Source organism: Arachis stenosperma, chromosome 10, assembly GCF_014773155.1.
Source record: "Arachis stenosperma cultivar V10309 chromosome 10, arast.V10309.gnm1.PFL2, whole genome shotgun sequence".
In the NCBI taxonomy this organism is placed as follows: Eukaryota; Viridiplantae; Streptophyta; class Magnoliopsida; order Fabales; family Fabaceae; genus Arachis; species Arachis stenosperma.
In genome coordinates this window covers 91,739,302-91,747,016 of record NC_080386.1, presented here as the reverse complement: position 1 = coordinate 91,747,016, position 7,715 = coordinate 91,739,302, and positions in this window count along the sequence as shown.

The following is a 7,715-nucleotide window of genomic DNA, read 5'->3' as shown; positions in this document are numbered from 1 at the left end:
CATGTCTAATTCCTGGACCGGAGTCTTAGACTAGCATTGCACTGATTCCTGGAATTCTCATTAAGAATTTTGATACCTTTTCCCACTTAATTTTCGAAAAACACAAAAAAAATTTGCAGAATCATAAAAAAAAAAAACCAAAAATATTTGATGTTTCATGCTTAAGTCTAGTGTCTCATCTTAAGTTTAGTGTCAATTGTATGCATTCATTCATGTGTCTTAAGGATCCTCAAGTAATTCTTGATGATTTTTGTGTTCTAATCTTTGAATTCTATTGACTTGAAGCATTTTGTGTGTCTCATATGCATTCTCATATTGTTAGTGTCAGTAGTATACAAACTGCTAAGTTTGGTGTCTTGCATGCATTGTTAGTTGATTCCTTTTGCATTTTGATTATTAAAAAAATCCAAAAATATTTTTAATTTGTGTCTTTTCAAGTCAATGATACAAAGAATTGAAGATTCAGAACATACTGCAGAGGAATTATACAGAAAAAGCTGAGCATTCAAAAATACCCAGTGAAGAAGGCAGACTGGCGTTTAAACGCCAGCCAGGGCACCTGGTTGGGCGTTTAACGCCCAAAAAGGTAGCATTTTGGGCGTTAAACGCCAGAATGTATACCATTCTGGGCGTTTAACGCCAGGATGGTGCTAGGAGGAAGATTTTGTTTTCAAAATCAATTTTTTTTTCAAGTTTTCAAAGTTTTTTAAAACCAAATCTTTTTCAAATCATATCTTTTCAATCAAATGTTTTCAAAATCAAATTCTTTCCTTTTTCAAAGATACTTACCAACAATTAATGATTTGATTGAACATTTTTTTGCCTTTTTTATTAAGAAAGGTTTTATGTTTGAATCATATCTTTTCTTGTTAGGCAAGCCATTAATATTTTTTTCAAATCATATCTTTTCAAATTGTTTTCAAATCATATCTTTTCAAATTGTTTTCAAATCATATCTTTTCAATCACATCTTTTTCAAACCATAACTTTTCAATTAAATCTTTTTAACCACATCTTTTTCAAAATAGTTTTCAATCAAATCTTTTTAATTTCTAATTTCAAAATCCTTTTCAAAAATCACTTGATTTCTTTTTCACTTTTAATTTTCGAAAATTATCAATCAAATTTTCAAAATGTTTTCAAAATCTTTTAAATGAATTTTCGAAAATTCTCTTCCCTCCTTCCCACATCCTTCTATTTATGGAGTACCACTCCTTCTCAATGCACAATTCGAACCTTATCTAAGTAAAGTTCGAATTCTTCTTCTCCTTCTTCTTTCTATTTCTCTTTTCCTCTGACATTTCAAGGAATCTCTATACTGTGACATAGAGGATTTCACACTTTCTGTTTCTCTTCTCTTTCATATGAGCAGGAGCAGAGACAAAGGCATTCTTGTTGAAGCTGACCCTGAACCCGAGAGAACCTTGAAGAGAAAGCTAAGAGAAGCCAAGGCACAACTCTCTTCAGAGGACCTGACCGAATTCTTCAAAGAAGAAGAAGACATGGCAGCCGAAAACAACAATAATACAAACAATGCAAGGAAGGTGCTGGGTGACTTTACTGCACCTACTCGTGATTTCTATGGGAGAAGCATCTCTATCCCTGCCATTGGAGCAAACAACTTTGAGCTTAAGCCTCAATTAGTTTCTCTAATGCAACAGAATTGCAAGTTCCATGGACTTCCAATGGAAGATCCTCATCAGTTCTTAGCTGAATTCTTGCAAATCTGTGACACAGTCAAGACTAATGGGGTTAACCCTGAGGTCTATAGACTGATGCTATTCCCTTTTGCTGTAAGAGACAGAGCTAGAATATGGTTGGATTCTCAACCTAAAGAAAGCCTGGACTCTTGGGAAAAGCTAGTCAATGCCTTCTTGGCAAAGTTCTTTCCACCACAAAGATGGAGTAAGCTTAGAGTGGCAGTCCAAACCTTCAAACAGAAGGATGGAGAATCCCTCTATGAAGCTTGGGAAAGATACAAACAATTAATCAGAAGATGTCCTTCAGACATGCTCTCTGAATGGAGCATCATAGGTATTTTCTATGATGGTCTCTCTGAACTATCCAAGATGTCTTTGGATAGCTCTGCTGGAGGATCTCTCATCTGAAGAAGACGCCTGCAGAAGCTCAAGAATTGATTGAAATGGTTGCAAATAACCAATTCATGTACACTTCTGAAAGAAATCCTGTGAACAATGGGACTAGTCAAAAGAAAGGAGTTCTTGAGATTGACACTCTAAATGCCATATTGGCTCAGAACAAGATATTGACTCAACAAGTCAACTTGATTTCTCAAAGTCTGTCTGGAATGCAAAATGCACCAAGCAGTACTAAGGAAGCTTCATCTGAGGAAGAAGCCTATGATCCTGAGAACCCTTCAATGGAAGAGGTGAATTACCTAGGAGAACCCTATGGAAACACCTACAATTCTTCATGGAGAAATCACCCCAATTTCTCATGGAAGAATCAAGAGAGACCTCAACAAGGTTTCAATAACAATAATGGTGGAAAAAACAGGTTTAGCAATGGCAAGCCTTTTCCATCATCCTCTCAGCAACAGACAGAGAGTTCTAAGCAAAACACTTCTGACTTAGCAACAATGGTCTCTGATCTAATAAAGACCACTCAAAGTTTCATGAATGAAACAAGGTCCTCCATCAGAAATTTGGAAGGACAAGTGGGTCAGCTGAGCAAGAAAGCTACTGAACTCCCTCCTAGCACTCTCCCAAGTAATACAGAAGAAAATCCAAAAGGAGAGTGCAAAGCCATAGACATGGCCGAATATGGAGAGGAAAGAGAGGAGGAGGACGCCACTGAGGAAGACCTCAGTGGGCGTGTACCAATCTCCTCTGAGTTCCTCAATGAGAACCAATGGGAATCTGAGGCTCAAAATGAGACCATAGAGATTCCATTGGACTTACTTCTGCCATTCATGAGCTCTGATGAGTATTCTTCCTCTGAAGAGGATGAGTATGTCACTGAAGAGCAAGTTGCTAAATACCTTGGAGCAATCATGAAGCTAAATGACAAGTTATTTGGAAATGAGACTTGGGAGGATGAACCACCTTTGCTCACCAAAGAACTGGATGACTTGTCTAGGCAGAAACTGCCTCTAAAGAGGCAAGATCCTGGGAAGTTTTCTATACCTTGTACCATAGGCACCATGACCTTCAAGAAGGCCTTGTGTGACTTAGGGTCAAGTGTAAACCTCATGCCCCTCTCTGTAATGGAGAAATTAGGGATCCTTGAGGTGCAAGCTGCAAGAATCTCATTAGAGATGGCAGACAATTCAAGAAAACAAGCTCATGGACTTGTAGAGAATGTTTTGGTGAAGATTGAAGACCATTACATCCCTACTGATTTCATAGTCCTAGAGACTGGGAAGTGCATGGATGAATCCATCATCCTTGGCAGACCCTTCCTAGCCACAGCAAAGGCTGTGATTGATGTTGATAGAGGAGAGTTGATCATTCAAGTGAATGAAGAATCCTTGGTGTTTAAGGCCCAAGGACATCCCTCTATCATCATGGAGAGGAAGCATGAAGAGCTTCTCTCAAAACAGAGCCAAGCAGAGCCCCCACAGTCAAACTCTAAGTTTGGTGTTGGGAGGCCACAACCAAACTCTAAGTTTGGTGTTGAACCCCCACATTCAAACTCTAAGTTTGGTGTTGGGAGGTTCCAACACGGTTCTGAGTATTTCTGAGGCTCCATGAGAGTCCTCTGTCAAGCTAATGACATTAAAGAAGCGCTTGTTGGGAGGCAACCCAATGTTTTATGGTTAACTATTTTCTTTTGTTATTTTATCTTTTTTGTAGGTTGATGATCATAAGAAGTCACAAAAACAATGAAAAAAGCAAAAACAGAATGAAAAACAGGAAGAAAAATAGCACACCCTGGAGGAGAAGAAGCTGGCATTCAAACGCCAGTAATATTAGCTGTTGGGCGTTTAACGCCCAGTCTGGCACCATTCTGGGCGTTTAACGCCAGAAAGGGGCACCAGACTGGCGTTAAACGCCAGTAAAGGGCAACAACCTGGCGTTAAACGCCAGGAATGGGCACCAGCCCGGCGTTTAACGCCAGAAACAGCTCAAAACGTGATTTTGAGCAATATTTGGTGCATGGATGACTTTTCCTTGACACCACAGGATCTGTGGACCCCACAGGACCCCACCATCACTCTCTCTCTTCTTCCCCCATTCACCAATCACCTCAATACCTCTTCCCCAAAAAACCCTTCACCTATCAAATCCCATCTTTCTCTTCACCACTCACATCCATCCTTCATAAATCCCCACCAACCTCACCCTTCAAATTCAAACCACTTTCCCTCCCAAACCCACCCTCCATGGCCGAACCATTACCCCCCCTCTCTCCTATAAATACCCTTCTCCAACCCTTCATTTTCACACAACCTAAACACCCTTTCTTACCATTCTTGGCCGAACACACCACCTTCCCCCTCTTCCTCATTTCTTCTTCTTCTACTCTCTTCTTTCTTCTTTTGCTCGAGGACGAGCAAACATTTTAAGTTTGGTGTGGTAAAAGCGTTGCTTTTTCATAACCATTTATGGCATCCAAGGCCGGAGAAACCTCTAGAAAGAGGAAAGGGAAGGCAAAGGCTTCCACCTCCGAGTCATGGGAGATGGATAGATTCCTCTCAAGGGTGCACCAAGACCACTTCTATGAAGTTGTGGCCTTGAAGAAGGTGATCCCCGAGGTCCCCTTTTCACTCAAAAAGGGTGAATATCCGGAGATCCGCCATGAGATCCGAAGAAGAGGTTGGGAAGTACTTACCAACCCCATTCAACAAGTCGGAATCTTGATGGTTCAAGAGTTCTATGCCAATGCATGGATCACCAAGAACCATAACCAAAGTGTGAACCCGAATCCAAAGAATTATCTCACTATGGTTCGGGGGAAATACTTGGATTTTAGTCCGGAGAGTGTGAGGGTGGCGTTCAACTTGCCTATGATGCAAGGAGATGAGCACCCTTACACTAGAAGGGTCAACATTGATCAAAGGTTGGACCAAGTCCTCACAATCATATGTGAAGAGGGCGCACAATGGAAGCAAGATTCAAGAGGAAAGCCGGTTCAATTGAGAAGGCATGACCTCAAGCCCGTGGCTAGAGGATGGTTAGAGTTCATACAACGCTCAATCATTCCCACTAGCAACCGGTCCGAAGTTACCATAGACCGGGCCATCATGATCCATAGCATCATGATTGGAGAAGAAATAGAAGTTCATGAGGTTATAGCCCAAGAACTCTACAAGGTGGCGGACAAGACCTCCACTTTGGCAAGGTTAGCCTTTCCTCACCTCATTTGTCACCTCTGTTATTCAGTTGGAGTTGACATAGAGGGAGACATCACCATTGATGAGGATAAGCCCATTACCAAGAAAAGGATGGAGCACACAAGAGACCCCTCTCATCATGAGATCCCTGAGATTCCTCAAGGGATGCACTTTCCTCCACAAAATTATTGGGAGCAATTAAACACCTCCCTAGGAGAATTGAGTTCCAACATGGGACAACTAAGGGTGGAGCATCAAGAACACTCCATTCCCCTCCATGAAATTAGAGAAGACCAAAGAATCATGAGGGAGGAGCAACAAAGACAAGGAAGAGACATTGAGGAGCTCAAGCACTCCATAGGATCTTCAAGAGCAAGAAAGAGCCGCCATCACTAAGGTGGACCCGTTCCTTGATTTCCTTGTTCTTTATTCTTCTGTTTTTCGATTTTTATGCTTATGGTTATCCATGTTTGTGTCTTGTGATCATTAGTGTCTTAGTGTCTATGCCTTAAAGCTATGAATGTCCTATGAATCCATCACCTTTCTTGAATAAAAACGTGCTTAATTGAAAAGGAAAGAATTGCATGAATTCTGAATTTTATAATAGTTTAATTATTTTGATGTGGTGGCAACACTTTTGTTCTCTGAATGTATGCTTGAACAGTGCATATGTCTTTTGAATTTGTGGTTCATGAATGTTGGCTCTTGAAAGAATGATGAAAAAGGAGACATGTTACTGAGGATCTGAAAAATCATTAAAAATGATTCTTGAAGCAAGAAAAAGCAGAAAAAAAAAGAGAGAAAAAGCAAAGAAAAAAAAAATTTTTCGAAAAAAAAAAAGAGAAAAAGAAAGAAATAAAGTTGTGATCCAAGGCAAATAAGAGTGTGCTTAAGAACCCTGGACACCTCTAATTGGGGACTTTAGCAAAGCTGAGTCACAATCTGAAAAGGTTCACCCAATTATGTGTCTGTGGCATGTATGTATCCGGTGGTAATACTGGAAGACAGAGTGCTTTGGGCCACGGCCAAGACTCAAGAAATAGCTATGTTCAAGAATCATCATACTTTACTAGGAGAATCATTAACACTATCTGGATTCTGAGTTCCTAAAGAAGCCAATCATTCTGAATTACAAGGGATAGAGTGAGATGCCAAAACTATTCAGAGACAAAAAGTTAAAAGCCCCGCTCATCTAATTAATACTGATCTTCATAGATGTTTTTGGAATTCATTGCATATTCTCTTCTTTTTATCTTATTTGATTTTCAGTTGCTTGGGGACAAGCAACAATTTAAGTTTGGTGTTGTGATGAGCGGATAATTTGTACACTTTTTGGCATTGTTTTTAGTATATTTTAGTATGATCTAGTTAGTTTTTAGTATATTTTTATTAGTTTTTTAGTTAAAATTCACTTTTCTGGACTTTACTATGAGTTTGTGTGTTTTTCTGTGATTTCAGGTATTTTCTGGCTGAAATTGAGGGACCTGAGCAAAAATCTGATCCAGAGACTCAAAAGGACTGCAGATGCTGTTGGATTCTGACCTCCCTGCACTCGAAGTGGATTTTCTGGAGCTACAGAAGCCCAATTGGCGCGCTCTCAACGGCGTTGGAAAGTATACATCCTGGGCTTTCCAGAAATATATAATAGTCCATACTTTGCCCAAGATTTGATGGCCCAAACCGGCGTTCAAAGTCACCTCAAGAAATTCCAGCGTTAAACGCCGGAACTGGCACCTAATTGGGAGTTAAACGCCCAAACTGGCACTAAAGCTGGCGTTTAACTCCAAGGAGAGTCTCTACACGAAAAAGCTTCATTGCTCAGCCCAAGCACACACCAAGTGGGCCCGGAAGTGGATTTTTATGTCATTTACTCATCTATGTACTAGTTTCTATAAGAAGGACCTTTTACTATTGTATCTAGGAGATCTGGGTAGCTATCTTTGAGTTTTATGCTATCTTAGATCATTGGGAGGCTGGCCATTCGGCCATGCCTAGACCTTGTTCTTATGTATTTTCAACGGTGGAGTTTCTACACACCATAGATTAAGGTGTGGAGCTCTGCTGTACCTCGAGTATTAATGCAATTACTATTGTTCTTCCATTCAATTCCGCTTGTTCTTTGTCCAAGATATCACTTGTTCTTCAACATGATGAAGGTGATGATTGACGCCCATCACCATTCTCACCCATGAACAAGGTGACTGACAACCATTCTTGTTCTACAAGCATCTGAGGCTTAGTGAATATCTCTTGGATTCCTGATTGCACGATGCATGGTTGATCGCCTGACAACCGAGTGCTCGCCTGACAAACGAGCCAACCATTCCGTGAGATCAGAGTCTTCGTGGTATAGGCAGGACCTGATGGCAGCATTCAAGAGAATCCGGAAGGTCTAACCTTGTCTGTGGTATTCTGAGTA